The 16,593-nt window shown below is 38.9% G+C and overlaps 1 protein-coding gene and 1 pseudogene across 3 annotated transcripts in view; both read left to right on the forward strand.

Annotated features, from left to right (window-relative positions):
• Window positions 1–16,593, forward strand: part of Dlg2 (discs large MAGUK scaffold protein 2) — a 2,328,307-nt gene that overhangs the window by 224,928 nt on the left and 2,086,786 nt on the right. The window lies entirely within an intron of this gene.
• Window positions 7,810–10,202, forward strand: LOC103743047 (annotated as a pseudogene).

The following is a 16,593-nucleotide window of genomic DNA, read 5'->3' on the forward strand; positions in this document are numbered from 1 at the left end:
AGGAATGATGGAGGAAGACACCCAAAATTGCTCTCTGGTCTCCACTTTCACCCTCACATATATGAGTGTACACAGATTTGCAACACCCCTAATAAACACTTTGGAGGAAATGAGTTCCCTATTATCATGATATAAAATCTTTCAGCTGTACCTCCATCATTTGTTGACCAGCAAAGACCTTTCTGTGTAGTGCAGGGGTGTATACAGTTGGTGCTGCTCATATCCTCTTATCCCATGTGCATACACATTTTGAACTTTGATGAAATAACACTGTATTTAAGTTTTGCTGCTTAATTGTTGCTGAGAACCACTGACTCAGACTAATTCATTCATTTTAACAATTCTTATGTAAGGGAAACAATTTTGTTATTCTCATCATCACAAATGCAAAGATCGAAACTCATATTGGTCAATACTATGTTTAGAATTGTGAGTGATAGAAGTGTCATAAAAGTAAGAATGGCAGTGCTGAATGACTCAGCAGGTCTGTACAGGCTACGTTTTACATTCTGGCCTCTGACTACTTACAGGAGCATTATCAGCCCCCTTATAACATCTATTTTAATCGTATGATTCAATTTTTTTTTACAATTTTAATTATCTAGAGACAGTTGTTGAACAAATTTGCTGACCTAAAAGATGAGTTCTCCTTTAGCCTACTTTAAATAGGCAATAGGGCATGGGGAAGAGATGATGACACGAAGAGTATTTGCAATGCTTGAGAACCTTCTGTGTACTAAGAATGTAACATATCTTATGTCATTTAATCCCCCTAAGAACTTAGTTGCCTAAATATTATAATCTTCACTTTACAAATGAGGAAACTGAGATTGAGGATCACTATTTATTTATAAATGTGGAAACTGAAATTTGAACCAAGGCAAGTATGATTCTAAAGCATATGTCCCAAATAGGTGGGTGTTTTGATATCAGTTCCAATAAGTGACTTTTTATTAGTGTATGTTAATTGAAAAAATTAATGAATTTCTTTGTGACCTTTACATAAACACATGAATGGCTTTTTTTTGAGTCAGGGTGTTACTCTGTAGCTCTGCCTGTCTACTTGGATGTGTAGACCAGGAGGCCTTGAACTTGTGATCTTCCTGTCTGAATTTATATTTGTGGTGATCCTTCTGCCTGGCCTTGAACCTGTGGTGATTTTTCTGCTTTTCTAGGTTTCCTATGTGATGATGTGATGAGTTTATAGGGCATGAGCTGCCATGCCCAGATAAATGATTACCTTTTATATTATCTCATTGAAAAATTAATTGAAACAAAAACTTGGAGAGGATGAATACTTGTTTATAGTCCACCAATAAGTAGAGAATCTGAGATTTGACTCTGTCCATCTTTGGTGGACGTCTTTGCTTCCCACATTGCTTAATAAAAGGCTCTGTGCACAGTAGTCAAAGATAACTTCCAAATAGTTAAACATTCATATGAAAAAATGCACATATAATTGTCAAAGTTCTGAAGAAAAACATCTTAAGAGAAACATGAATACTAAGAGAAACAACTTCCAGTGTGACCCTGGCTGAAGGCAGAGACTCTGGAAAGGTTCCATGAATGCAATGGCATTTCTAACATTGAAGGGTAGGGGGAGTTCATATTTCTATAGTGAGAAGGACATTCTGAATAGAAGGAGCTTATATAGACAGCATGAAGTGTTTTTAAGGCACACAAGGGGTAACATACAAATGATGATAAACTATGGAGTACAAAGATGAGTGATTGTAGATAAATGAGACGGTTTCATTAACAAAGGAAGGCCATTTCTAGTGTGCTAGTGCTACTTTTCTAAAATCATTACTTTTTCTAAAATTTTAAATGCTACATTTTATTTGGAAACTTTATGATACACATGCTGGCTGGTTTTATAAAATTAGGTACTTTACCACATGCTAATATCTACAAAATTTATTCTAATAAAGTATTAATAAGGCAAAATTGCAAAATTGGTGGGATGGACTTCTTTTTAAGTAGGCTTAATAATTATTCTCATACCATAAAAAAATTTAGTAATTTTAAGTCAAGTTGCTATCTTGTGCTGTCATCTTCACTGCTGTAGAGTAGTTCCATCATTTCCTGAAGAAACTGCAGGCCTGTTAGTAGTTACAGCTCACATACCCTCTCTCCAGCACCTGGGAAGCTGATGACCTGTTAGTAGTTACAGCTCACATACCCTCTCTCCAGCACCTGGGAAGCTGATGACCTATTTTCTGTACATTTGCCTGTTTTGGATAATTTAGATAAATGAATCACACAACATGTGGCTTTTTGTCACTAGCTTCTTTTAATTAATATACTGTTTTTGAAGTGCTTCCATATTGTAGCATTCATCAGTGCCTTATTCCTCTTACCACTGGATAGTCTTCCACTCTGTAGATTAATGTATATTACTTATCCATCTGTTGATGGATATTTTGTCTACCTTTTGGTTATTATGAAGAATGCTTCCATGAGCACTGTATACAGATGTACATTATGTACAGGTACATATTATATGGACATATTTTCAGTTCTCTTGGGTATGGACATTGGAGTAGAATTGATGATTTATATAATAACTCTATATTTAACTTTTTGAGGACCTGCTACATTTTCCCGAGGTGACTGCACTATTTTACAGTTCCTATCATCAGTGCATTCAAGTTTCTCTCATCCTAATTTAGATTATTGGCATGGACATTATTGTTATAGCCACATTTTCCTGTTTTGAAATGATAGCTCATTTAGGTTTTGATTGAATTTTCCCTGAAGGACGAATAATAATGAACATGTTTTCCTATTCTGTGTCATTTGTATGTTTTATTTGGAGAAATGTCTGTTCAAATCTTTGCCCATTGTGGGGGATAGCTTTAGTTGTCAATTTGGCACACCTGGGTAGAGGGAGCCCCAATTGGTGAATTGCCTCCATTGGACTGGTCTGTGGGACATCTTCTTGATTATTGAGTGATATGGGAGGGTCCAGCCCATTGTGGGTGGTACTACCCCTTGGCAGGTGGGCCTCAGTTGTATAGGAAAGTAGGTTGAGCAGGGGCCAGAGGAGCAAGCCATAAGCAGCATTCCTCTATGGCCTGTGCTTCAGCTCCTGCCTCTAGATTCCTGCCCTGAGTTCCTACCTTGGGCTCCTTGATGAACTGTGACCTGGGAGATGTAGGTGGAATAAACCTTTCCTCCCCAAGTTGGTATTGGTCAGAGTATTTTGTCACAGCAATGGAGAAACAAGCTAGAACACTCATCTTGTAAAAAGTGAGTTGTGTTTTTGTTGGTGAGTTGTAATAATTCTTCACATATTCTTGTTATTGCTCAACATGAATCATATTCACACATTTTCTTCCACCTATGTTTTGCCCTTTTATCCCACTTATGTTCTGTATACAGTAAAAGGTTTCATTATGAATTACGTACATGTATATAATGTTTTGATTACATTCAGTGCTCTAGTATCCTCTCTTATTTCCTTTCCCTTCTCCCCTTCCCACTCATCCTCTTTCTCTTCATAATAACCCCACTTATACTTTCATGTCTTTACAATAATGTAGATTCAACATAAAAAAGTGTTATTTGTTTTCCTAAGACTGGCTTACTGTGTTTAGCATGATGATCTTCAGTTCTATCCATTTTCCCTGAAAATGACTCAATTACTTTTTCTTTATAGCTGAATAAAATTCTAGTGTATTGTGTGCCACATTCATATATTGATGAACACATAAGTTGATTCTATAACATGGATATTATGAATAGTGATATATTAAACATCAGTGTGCAAGTAGCCCTGTGGTATGCTGACTTGCATTCTTCCTTTATATCTAGGGATGGTATAGCAGGATCATATCACATTTCTATTGTTATTTTTCTTGAGGAGTCTGTATGTTTTCCATAATGGCTTGACTAACTTACAATCACACTGATGGTATGCAAAGGCATCCCTATCCCTATCCTTGCCAGCATTTTTGTTACTTGCTTTTTTGATAATAGTCATTCTGACTGGCATGAGATAGAATCTCAGTGTAGTTTTTAATCTGGTCTCCCCAAAGGCTAAGTATGTTGAACTTTTCATGCATTTATTGGCTATTTATACTTCTTATTTTGAGAACTGTCTTTTATTTTTCCATTTATTGATTGAATTATTTATTATTTTGGTGATTAACTTATTGAGTTCTTTATATATCTTGTATACTAATCCCTTGCTAGATGAATAGCTAAAAAACATTTTCTCCCATTCTGTAGGTTATCTCTTCACTTTGTTGGTTCTTTTATTGTACAGAAAATTCTTAATTTCATGCAGTCCTATTCATCAATTCTTACTATTTCCTGTATCCTTCTAAGAAAATCCTTGCCTATATCTATATCTTGAAATATTATACCCATAGCAGTTCATACTTTCAGATCTTACATTGATGTTTGATCCATCTTGAATTTATTTTTTCCTTTTCTTCAAGAACATTTTTATTGAATTTTTGTGAACTTTATACAATATATTTTGATCACATTTTGATCCCCTCCCCTATCTGAACCCATCCCTTTACTATTCCCTGCCAAATTTCATATAATATAAAGACAACATTCATATATATGTATATATATTTCCATTTTTTGTATCCTTGCCAAGAATCAGATGGCTAGAGTTGGATGGTTTTGTTTCTTGCTTCTTTATTCTATTCCATTGACATGTCTGCTTTTGTACCAATATCATGGTTTTACCCCTATGTACTCTGCATTATAACTGGTAATCAAGTATTGTGATACCTTCATCATTGCACTTTTTGGGTTGCTTTTTAATTTTATTAACATGTTACATTTAAAGTACAGATGGTGATCAAGTGTACTTTTTCTCTATTTGATATATTCTTTTAATGTGCTCCCTAAGAAATCATTACCTAACCCAAGGTTATGAAAGTTTATAATCATGCTTTTTTATCAGCTTTATAATTTTAGCTCTTAAATTTTGATTGGTTTTTCAATCTGACTTAATTTTTATGGATGATATAAGAATTCTAATTAATTAGTTTGTGTATATGAATATCTTGCTGTCCCTAAATCATTTGTTGAAAGGACTATTCTTTCTCTGATTCAATTATCTTAATACCATTGTTGCAAAGCAGTTGATGGTAAGTGTGTTTATTTCTAGATGCACAATTCATCTACATGGCTAGTATTATGCCAGTACCATGCTGTCCTGATGACTCAAGTAAGTTTTAAAATAGAGAAGCATGATCCTCCAATTTTGCTCATTTTTTTCCAAGATTTTTTCTGTCTTTTCTATTTCCACATGAATTGTGGCATCAACTTGTTAATTTCTTGGGGCGAGTCAGCTGGGATTCTTATAAATAATGGCCATGTTGATCTGTTATAACTTTTGTTAGTACTCTCATCTTAATATTAAGCCATTCACATCAGGATTATACAGTATTTTTCATCGATTTATGTTTTAATTTATTTAAAAATGTTTTGTAGTTCTTAGTATATTAATCTTGCACTTATTTTGTTAACTTCATTCATAAAGGCATGTTGTGCAATGTCTGATGAAGTCAAATGAGCGCTTTGAATCCCCTGGAACCGTTGTTAGGACAGTTGTTAGCTGCCATGTGGGTGTTGGGAATCAAACCTGGGTCCTCTCTAAGAGCAGTCAGTGCCATTTCTCCAGTCCCCCTATTTCACTGTTTAAAAAGATTTTATTTTTTATTTTATGTATATGAGTATTTTGCCTGCATGCATGTATGCATACCATGTGTGTTAGTACCCACAGAGGCCAGAAGAGGATGTTGGAGCCCTTGGAACTGGAATTTTAGGTGGTTATAAGCTAATATGTGGGTGCTGGGAATTGAACCTGGGTCCTCTGTAAGAGCAGCAGCCAGTGCTCTTAACTGCTGAGCCATCTCTCCAGCCACTATGGCTGATTTTTGTATGTTGTTCTATCTTCTATCTTATTGAGTTCCTCTCTCTCTCTCTCTCTCTCTCTCTCTCACACACACACACACACATTTTAATCATTCAAGATTTCTTTTTGTATACAACATCATGTTGCTTTTTACTAGAGGTAGTTTGTTTCCTCTTTTTCTGTCCTATTGCTTCTTATTTCTTTTTCTTGCCCAGTTGCTCTGGCTGGAACTTCTAGTATAATTTTGAACAGAGTGGAGGAAGCAGACATTCTTTCATTGTTCCTAATCTCAGGTGGACACTTTCAGTCATTAAATATGACATTAGCTATGAGATTTTTAATCTTAAATTTTAATACTTAAGAGATTTTTAATATATATTGTTTATTCAAGTTAAGTAGACTGGATATATTTTATAGATTGACTCCTGCTCATCAAAAAAAATTTTTTTTTAAGTTTTGGAAACAAAGTTTTGCTAGGTTGCCAGTCAGGTAAAATTTTTTTAACATAGAGCTGATGTGAAAAGATTAAGAGTTTCTTTTTTTTCACAAAATTATGAATTTATGACTTTTCTTGGAAAAAACAAAACAGTGCTCCAGCAATAACAACACTTGGCACGATGGTGCTTGGCGATAATTGCTTTTTGCAGAGGATGGCTTTTCTTCCTTCCTTCTTTGGTCTGTGGTCCCCAACACTCTCAGAATCTTTCATACTAGGACAAAACGTAAGTTTTTGGAATTTCTCTTACTATTTCTTCTCTCATGGTAGAGAAATATTTGTTTTTATCTTGTCATTTTCTGGAAAAATAGAAGATAACTAAAGACATTTGTTTGGTTTTTCTGACTCTGGATCTGTGCTAATCGTTGGCCTTTTATCCTGGCTTGTGTCAGAATTTTGAGTTTGTGGTTCAGTTTCTAACCTTCTCTGTTTAGGGATCTGAGAGATCACGTTTAGATCAGCCTAATAATGAATTTGAAATGAGTTTGTCTCAGCAGCCTCTATGGAAATGAACTGGCCTTTTTATGCAAATTAAATTTGGTGGAAAGTAACTAATTATAATGTTTCTCTGTCTTTCCTCTCCTCTATATTAAATATTCCTATGCTCAGTACAGGTGGCTAGAATTTACTTCTATACAATAAGATGTTATGGAATTCACTTGGGCACAGGGATTCCTGAAAAGGAAGTATTGAGGATGAATTTTCACACAGTAAGATAAACTATTTTTTTTTTTTTTGCATGTGTGAGACCAATCGAGCATTATTCTTTAAGGGCCTTCCATCATTTCTTTGAGTCAGGGTCTCTCAATGGTCTGGAATTTTGTCAATAGGCTAGGCTGCCAGTGGTCATATCTTCATCTCTCATCCTGTACCATGCCCAGCTTTTTTTTTTTTTTTAATTAGCCAGCTTTTTTTATGTGGATTCTGGGGATCAGATCAAACTTATCTCTTCATTCTTGTGAGGTAAGTGCTTTACTGACAGCCATCTCCTCAGCTCCTGTAAGCATTTTTTGTAATGTGGACATCATATATATATTCATATATATTACATGTCAGATATATTATTTATATGTTATTTATATTTCTTGTTTATATATATCTTAACATAGCACAGTGTACCTGGCACATGGTGAGTTCAGTAAATATATGTTGAGTAAATAGTAGTTGTTGCTGACACAGAGATGAGGAGTTCTTATAAAAACCTTTGTGAGAATATTTTGTAGAAAATCAAATATAGTAGTTTTATATTTTGTTGGTACATATTTGCCTAGGAAATAATGTTCTGCTTTTATGTATTTTTGAAAATATGTGCAGAAACTTGATTTGATATTTTGTGACATTTAAAAACAGAAAGCTAGTGAATATTTGGAATTAAAATTATTTTTTTTGAACAAAAACTGTTTCTCACTGATAGCGACTGAGCAGGGCCTGTGGCAGTGGTGGGCGAGGCTGGAGACAGCAGTGCAGGAGATAGTGGTGGGTGATGGGGGCCTGTGACCTGGAGGTGTCCCGGGCCCTGGCACCATGAGCCAAGGCCCCACTGCAATGGAGAGCAATGGACCAGAGGCAAAGTGGCCTTAGCTGGCTGTTGTGGAGTCTGCGCATCGGCTTAACCTCATCCTTTGCAACAAAACTGCTTATCAAGAAGTAGTCTGAGGAACAAGTTGGGTGAACTCTGTGTCAAGCTTATGTTCCTGCATCTTGTGTACTGTGGGAGGAAGGCTGAGGAGCTTCTGTGGAGAAAGATGTACTATGAAGTTGTCCAGCTTATCAAGACTAACAAGAAGCACATCTACAGCCGGAGTACCTTGGAATGTGCCTATAGAACACACCTGTTGCTGGTTTTGGCATCTGTCAGCATCATCTTCTCTACATCCAGCCCCACTACCTTGAATTTCAGGGCTGCATTGACTGGACCCATGTCACTGACCCCCTCATAAGATGCAAGAAACCAGTATCTGCTTCAGCCCACCCTGGCCCTCTTCTCCCATCTCATCAATCATGTTAACATAAGGCTGCAGCTGAGTTGGAAGAAGGTCATAATTCCCACAAGGCATTCTAGAGTGATGGCACAGATGAACCAGAGAGGAACCACTGGAGAAAGAGAAGGAGCCAGAGCCCAAGACTCCCCCTGTAATGCCCCAAGCTGATGAGGGCAGAAAGAGTCATAAGTACTCCCTATCTTGTCTCCATTGCTGCCACCACCATCTGCCCAAAACTGGTGATGATAGTGACCTGAGTGAAGGCTTTGAATAAGACTCAAGATGTGGCACCACCTGAGCCAGTGAAGGCTCAGACAATGCCTTCAACAAAAGTATAGAAGGTGGGGGCACATGCTTTGATACAGAGACAGACTCAGAAATGAACAGCCAGGAGTCTGGAACAGACATGGAAGACATGGAAGATGAAGAGGAACACGGTCTCCAGCTCTGGAACCCTCTAGCTCCCTCAGGCTACATCAGAGGCTCATGATTCCCTCAGTGGCCCTCTGGGGCCATGTCAATCTTCAAACCATGTCCTCTCAGATGTTCCAGATCAAGTGCTACTTCCAACTGGCGCCCACTTTCATCAGCCTGCTCCTTCAGCCTGCCCCCGAACCTCATACCTTGGCCAGTAGCTGGTCCTGTGTCAACAGGGATGTGGAGAAGCTTTTGGAGCCAGCCTCCGAGGAAGGCTCTGAGTCATAGGGGAGTGAGTCCAACAGTCGCGCCTGTTGAAATGAGCACAGCCTCCAGGAGAAAATGCAAGTCCTGGTGGCTGAGGGCCTGCTTTCTGCTGTGAAGGCCTTCCTGGACTGACATCAGACCAACCGGAACCTCATCATCATGAGTGCATAGAGCTCAGCTTGTGGAACCACCTGTCTGTGTTGCCGAATTTGTTTCCAGCTGCTGGTGAAATCCAGGAGTCTGGCCTAGCTTTACTTACCGAGGTTCAGGGTCTCCTTAAAGGTTGTGAGCTACCTGACCTCCCTGCTAGACTGCTGCTCCCAGAGGACATGGAACTGTGCAACCAGCTTCCTCTTTGGGCTGCTCCTAGACCCTTTAACTTTGGCTCTGACTGGTCCCTGCTCAGTGCTTTAGAGGAGTCGGTGAGTGGCATCTGCTGCATCTGAAGCTTGGGTACTTTGTTGCCTGTCTACAAGGCAGAACTCTGCACCCTGCAGTTCAACTCAGAGGTTGGCATCTTTGTTAGCATGACTCATTCTGAGCAGTAGAGCCAGCTGTAGCAGGCTCAGACCCAGTTCTGTATGGCAGAGGAGGCTCGGTGGAACTGCCTCATGAGACATGGCTCAGTTACAACTACAGCTTGAGGTCTCCCAGCTGCAGGGTAGCCTGCACCAGCCCAAGGCCCAGTCAGCTATATCTCCCTACTTCATCCCTGATAACCTAGGCCCTCTGCCACTACCTCCCTCAAATCCAGCAGGTGGTCACTAGTAGCAGCTTCATCATCATCATCCCAAGGACAGTGAATGATGGCCTGGATTCACTGAAGAAGGAAGAGCCAGGGACCAGGAATTGGTTCCTGTACCTGGGCGCAGAGTTTAAAAGAAGGAAATAGTTATATTTGTTTCCAGAAAGAGGTGGGAAAGAGCTTTGAGTGACATAAGATGAAGAGACAGGATGCAGATGCCTGAATTCTATAAGATCCTAGACAGCTGCAGACAGGGAACAGGGGAAAAGGACCCTAGTGGCATGGTGGCCATCATCACAGGCCTTCCATTGGACAACCGCAGGGCCGCTCTCTGGGCTCATGCAGGCTGCTCTGCCAGTTGCTGCCCATGCCAGTGTGGACATCAAGAATATTCTGGATTTCTACAAGTAGTGAAAGATTGAGACTGGCCTCCAGGCCCTGCTGAGGGGCTAACTCCAGATCTCTCCTGCCCTCCATGGCCACCATGATCATCACCTGCAGTCACCCACCATACACAGACTCATACATGCACATAGGAAGGAAGGCCAGCTCCACAGAGGCAGCAGGGAGGGCCTTGGAGCCAGCTGGGAGGATGGGGCCCCCTGTTGCCAAAACAAAATCAGAAAAGTGAGGTAAGTGCTTGGAACAAGAAAGGTCTCTGAGCCCCTAGCCAGCCTTCTGCCTTGACCTCCTGCCATCCCCAGGAGTGGTGGCAGGCATGGGGTCCTCTATTTCATTGGAGTGCTTCCTGGACCTTGGATGGGAAGGGGTGCCAGAAGAGGTGCTGTCTTCACCCAGGATACAGGGTGTGTGGGACTGGGAGTGTGGGCCCTCTGGGCTTTGGGGGAAGAGTTGGGTGAGATAGAGTGTCTACAGACCCCTCCTACCCTCAAGAACCCTCTTAGGACAGCCCTGGAGCCAGCTGTGGGGCTCTTAGTGAAGCAGGGTCTGCACCCCCAATGCCCCACTTCTGCTTCTGCTGCTGTCTACCTTCCAGGTACACCTAGGGCAATGGGCAGGATGAGCTGTATACCAGTGGGGGTTCTTTCCCCATCAGTCCCACAGTTGCTGTGCTTTGTGCTTTTGGCTACTGTGTTGGGTCAGGGGGTGCTAGTAAGGAAGTGTGAGAACACAGGCTGACGCCACCCCTCTTACCAACGCAGCAGAGTCAAGGCCTCTCGGAAGCTGAAACTGCTTATTCAGGGCTCTCTGTCCTGGACTGGACTCTTTTTTCCCATCCTCACCAGGACTAGAGGCCTGGTGGGCTGAGTGAGCATGGGCTGGCTATCGGAGTGTCAACAGACACAGGAGCAGAGATCATGAATAGATCAAGGCAGAATGGTGCCCTGAGAGCAAGGCTGTGGGGGAAGCTCTGCCCAGGGCTGCCTCAGCCTCACCCCTCGAGCTGGAAGCAATGCTGTACTGGGGCAGGTTTCTTTTCTGCTAAGCCCCTCCTCACCCCAGCTGGCCTAGCTGCTTTGGCTGTGCTTAGAGGAGCTGGCTTCCAGCCTTCCTCTAAGATGGAGGGTCTGGGAACACCTGGGAACAGTTGGGGTCACCCCACCTCCAGTTCGTGGCAGAGAATGAGACTCAAGCATCACTTAATAAAGCCCCCAATCCTTCCCTAATCTATTTCTATTGATTTTAAACAGTTCAAGGGTCTAAGTGACACCTTTTTATATGTCATATATCATTGCAGAAAAAATAGCAACCAGAGGTATCTGTGGAATCTCTATACTGGCCATCATCGGCTCTAGGTTTCAGTGTTATGGACAATCTGGATTATGTAGTGTTTTTATTTCCTGGAAGTAAGGCAACCTGATTTTAATAGTTGCATCTATAATATCAATATTTCGCTTTCATTGGCGCCCAAATGTCTCTGACATTTGTTTTTTCATCCTAGAGTGAACACACTGCAGCTGAAAGAAGAGATTTATGTTGGTAGTCTTAATAGATAGTAGTAGATGTGGAAGCAAATTTTCTAGTTTAGTTCCTATACCAGTCTTTCTTTGGGGGAACATATAGGGAGAGAAAGCATTTCCATACCAGGAGGTGATTTTTAAAGTAACTTTCTTCATGGAAATTTCACTATTGCATACTACATAGTTTTGAAAGGATTTTGTTTAAATCTAAAGACAGGATTAAAAGTCAGCTGTTAGGAAGGAATGTCTGTGGCTGGATGCTTGGTGAGGTGGAATGAGCAGAGAGAGAGCTAGTGATTCCACTGACAAGTGGCAGACTTCTGTGTTGAGATATCTAATTCACTCCACACTTTGAAGTATTTCCATGGAGTCCAAGGAAGTTCTTGTGCAGTGTAAGTTAATTTATTTTTATATTGACTGGCCTTACATGAATGATGTACTGCTGGATCATGATTGCCTTACAAATATGATTTCCTCACAAATATGAATTCTTAGGTTAATATATTGTTTGCTCTGCCTTGCTTGTTTTCAGTCCTGTGGATCAGAATTGGAACTGGTGACTTGGAGCTGAACTTAGCAGTTATATGTATATTTCTCCTACCAAGATATCTGTAATGCAGTTTAACTATTGAGTAGGAAGAAAGATGTATTCAAACTTATGCGTGTAATCTTGGAAGCATTCAGAATCAGCCTGTAATTTGGCTTGCCAATTTATGTGGTTTAAGTATTAGATTATGAAATATCTCAATGTAATGTATGAAATACTGATCTTTCTACTCAGAAATGCAGGAGAGGTTGTCTATTTCTTTTCTTGAATGGTGTTACTTATGTGTTTTGAAGTGAAATAGCTACAAATAATATTTTTTATGCTAAAATGAGTTAGTATCTTGAAATAATTCAGTTTTTCCACTAGCACACAGACTTTAAACAGCCAAGGGTGATGATGAACTTAATGACTGCAATTAAGTCAAGCTTTATAACGTGTTTTATATGACTTCACTCATTTGGTAACTTTAGGAGACAACTATGGTCATTTTTATTTCACATGTGAGCATACTGATAATCAGAAAAGTTAAAATCTTTCAGTTTACCAGTGATAGAGTAAGTATTCATGACAATATATACTAAATATCTCTGTATGCTTGTCTACTGAACCCAAAGCTGAAGTCCTTTATCACTCTAGACCATATTCGACAAGCAATCCCACAACAAACAGTAGTATTTTAGTCTATAACAACCAGAGGAATGGAAACACATCCAAGAAGCAAAAAATTTTTTCAATTTCTTTGTGACTTTCTTGGAAATTTTCATTGAGATTGTCTTCAAGTAAGATGAAAAACATTTTTTTACCCAAGTTTCTGTAAGTCACATTGATTCCACTGCCTTTTACAGTGGTTCAGTCTAGTGTCCTGTATTAATCCACATTCCAGAAGTGTGTCTCCAGAATGTATGGAGACAGCTGGCTGTGGCAGCTGTAGATAGTGAATACAACCAAGCCTGGAAGTTAGTTTCCTTCCTTCTCCCTCCATAACACCAAAAGGAAGAATTGAAATATACATGCATGAATTATACTTAGCAAAGAAATAAAAGCCACATGGGTACTGTTACTCAAATTCTGTTTATAACTATAGCAATTAATGCCAGAAAGTACCTGCTGGGTCTGGAGAGACGACTCAGCAGTTCAGAATGTGTACTATTCTTGCAGAGGACTCTTGTTCAGTTCTCAGCACACATGTCAGGGTTCTCACAGCCACTTTTAACTCCATCTCCATGGTTTCTGATAGTGCTATTTGCTACAGGCATCTGTACTCAAGTACACCTACCCATACAAAAACATGCACACATATACATTATTAGAAACTGATTAAGGAAACTGATGAGCAAGTTTGAAGGAATAAGGTCTCAGAAAGTAGGGAACATAATTTTGACTGATGTATGTTCAGCGCCTTATATAAAGGTTGATAAATATTTCCTCATTGGTGGGTGTGTTTCCCCTCTGTCCAGTTATTATCTACAGCTACAATATGAGTCTTTTGACATCTAAGACTGGCACTTTTATCATAATCTGCTGCTTTCTCCTATTCCCACCTCAAAATAACAAATGTTACATTTATTTGGATGGAGAAAGCTAAAGTTCTGAAAAGTTAAATAAAGTGCCCAAGTTCATACATGTAGAAAATTTTCAAGTAAGTTCTTAAATTAGTTTGATACCAGAGTCTGTGTAAGCGTTTATACTCACTTAGTCTAAGTTTGATACCAAAATCTGTGTATTTCTATTTACATACCTACAAACTTGGTGAGTTTTCTACGCTAAACTGCTTTTCACAGAACAAAATTTGTTATATCTTATAGATGTAATATATACATCTAGCTTAGTGCCTTCTTTTTTTAAAAAAATTATTTTTGTGTGTATGCGTGTATTGCCTGCATGTAGGTAAGTGTACCCATGTCGTACAGTGCCCGCGGAGGACAGAAGAGGCTGTCGGATCCCCTGGAAATGGAGTTACAGACAGTTGTTAGCTGCCATATGGGTGCTGGGATTCGAACCTGGGTCTTCTGCAGGAATAGTCAGTGTTCTTAACTGCTGAGCTATCTATCCAGCCCCTAGCCTCATGCCTTCTACAAAAGGAATGTGCACTCTCCCTTCATTCACAGTGATATATTTGAATGGATAAGATAAGGAACTGTATAGCCAGACAGTTTAAATGCCAGCTCTGCCACTCATATGATAACTTCTTAATCATCCCCAAATGCTAGTATTAACGTTACCTTTCTCATTGATTCTTTGAGGACTGAGTATACATGCTTAGAACATTTTCTGATATATAGGAAGCTCTGTGCATGTTCTTATTTTCTTGAGTGTTCATTTCTTGTATAAAATATATCTTGTATCAAATGACACTTAATTCTGCTGTCCTTGCCTCCTGAGATGCAGAGACTGGTAAGTGTAACTTACTGTCATACTAAATACTTTAATTATGGTGAGATTCTTTTTCATCCATTTATGACAGATGTCTTGATCTTTAAACAAAGATCCAATTGTCCCAGTACTCTTATTTAAAATACTACAAGGAATTTTCTAAAGTCAAAATAGGAAATAATTTTAATATTTGGAAGGTAAGTCCTGATTGTTTTTACTGTCTATTTTTGCCATTCTGTATTTAATCAGACTCTTTTCTGCATCTTCAAATACCGTATCTTAGAGAGAGTTCTCTACGAATGTAATTAAAGTCTTTATTAAGTCCCTGAATGCAAGTTATATTGACCAAATTGGTGTCCAAATCAAATAGTCATGGTTTCTTCTTTACAAGAGCATACTAAAAAATTATAATGAAATGTTTCAATGCAAGTTACATTGTCTTTATTATTGTTCAATTTGAACTAAATAATCAAATTAGTGACTTCCAGACTTTGAGTGTATAAGAAAGAAAATACTTATAGAGAATCATTAAAATCATTGAAAGAAATACACATTCACATTGATTGAATATATCACAAGTTTTGTTGGGAATGATGACTAAAAGTGTAGCTTTAAACTTGGCTGTAAAAGTCTTTGGACAAAAGATGTTCATATAATTTTTTATTAATTGGGAAAGTCTGTGTATTGATTTTTTACAAGATTTTTTTGAAGACAGCATTTTCATGTGTATCAGGCTGGCCTTGAACTTGCTATGCATTTAAGATTGGTCTCCAAGTTTGGATTCGCCTGTCTCAAACTGCTGTGATTATAGTGTGTGCCACCACACTGGGATTACAAATCATTGACATAGCCTTTAACAGTATTAAAATGCAGCATGTCTGTCCCACAATGCTCTACAAGGTTATCAAGCTACTGTACTGTGATGTTTGCTCATATGTGAAGAATTTTGATACTGTCATTATAAGTACAGAAGCAAAATCTCACCTGTGAGAACAGAAGCATGTTCCAGGATACACAAATAAAAATAAACAGGAGAAGAGAGACAACCTGAGAGGATGGGTTTCAACCTCCACCTGCATAGTTGCTCTGATCTCAGCAGACCTCCAGAGTGCCAAGTTCTGGCCTCCCTCATATGGTGGTGAAGGAAGTCTGAGTGTACCTGACTGGATCCTGAGCTGGGATTCTGTAGGTACTCCTGAATATCTGATCTGAAGCCATCAGTTCCTTCCAAATCAAACCTGAGAGAACCTGAACCCTATACCAACCAGCTTTACATAACCAATAAAGAAAGGACTAGGCACCCTGATAATACAAACAGAAGCATACTTCAACTTAATTCTCATATCAGAATCATAAACAACAAAAGAAATTCGCATGCCAAAATCGCAATGAAGAATAGTAAAATGCAACACCAAAACACTTTGTCCCTACCAACCTCCACCAATCCTGTACAAGAGTTCTACAAGGAGAACCCCCTAGAGATAACCCAGGACACTGAATTTAAAAGAACAATCATAAAAATGATCAAAGAATTCAATGAATTTAAAGAACACACAAACAAACAAAGAACTAAAAGAAGATAAAGATAAACTTCTGAATGAATTTGCAAGAGATAGAAACGTTGAAGAAAACTCAGGTAGAAACGAAGAAGGAAGTGCAAATCTCAATAAGCCAACTTGAAACAACAGGGGAAATCATCACCACTAGAATGAATGAAATGGAAAACAATATCAACACTGGAGGATAAAGTTGAAGAATTAGACCACTCAAACAAAGATTATGGGAAGTTAAAAAAAAACACAGGAATGGAATATGCAAGAGATGTGGGACACCATGAAAAGACCAAATTTACAGATCATAGGAATAAAGGAGAAGAATTTCAGGTTAATGGTATTGACCAGATCTTTTTATTCAATATTTATTTATTTATTTATTTATTTATTTATTTATTTATTTATTT

This window comes from Nannospalax galili, unplaced genomic scaffold (assembly GCF_000622305.1).
Source record: "Nannospalax galili isolate Female #2095 unplaced genomic scaffold, S.galili_v1.0 scaffold278, whole genome shotgun sequence".
Taxonomy (NCBI): Eukaryota; Metazoa; Chordata; class Mammalia; order Rodentia; family Spalacidae; genus Nannospalax; species Nannospalax galili.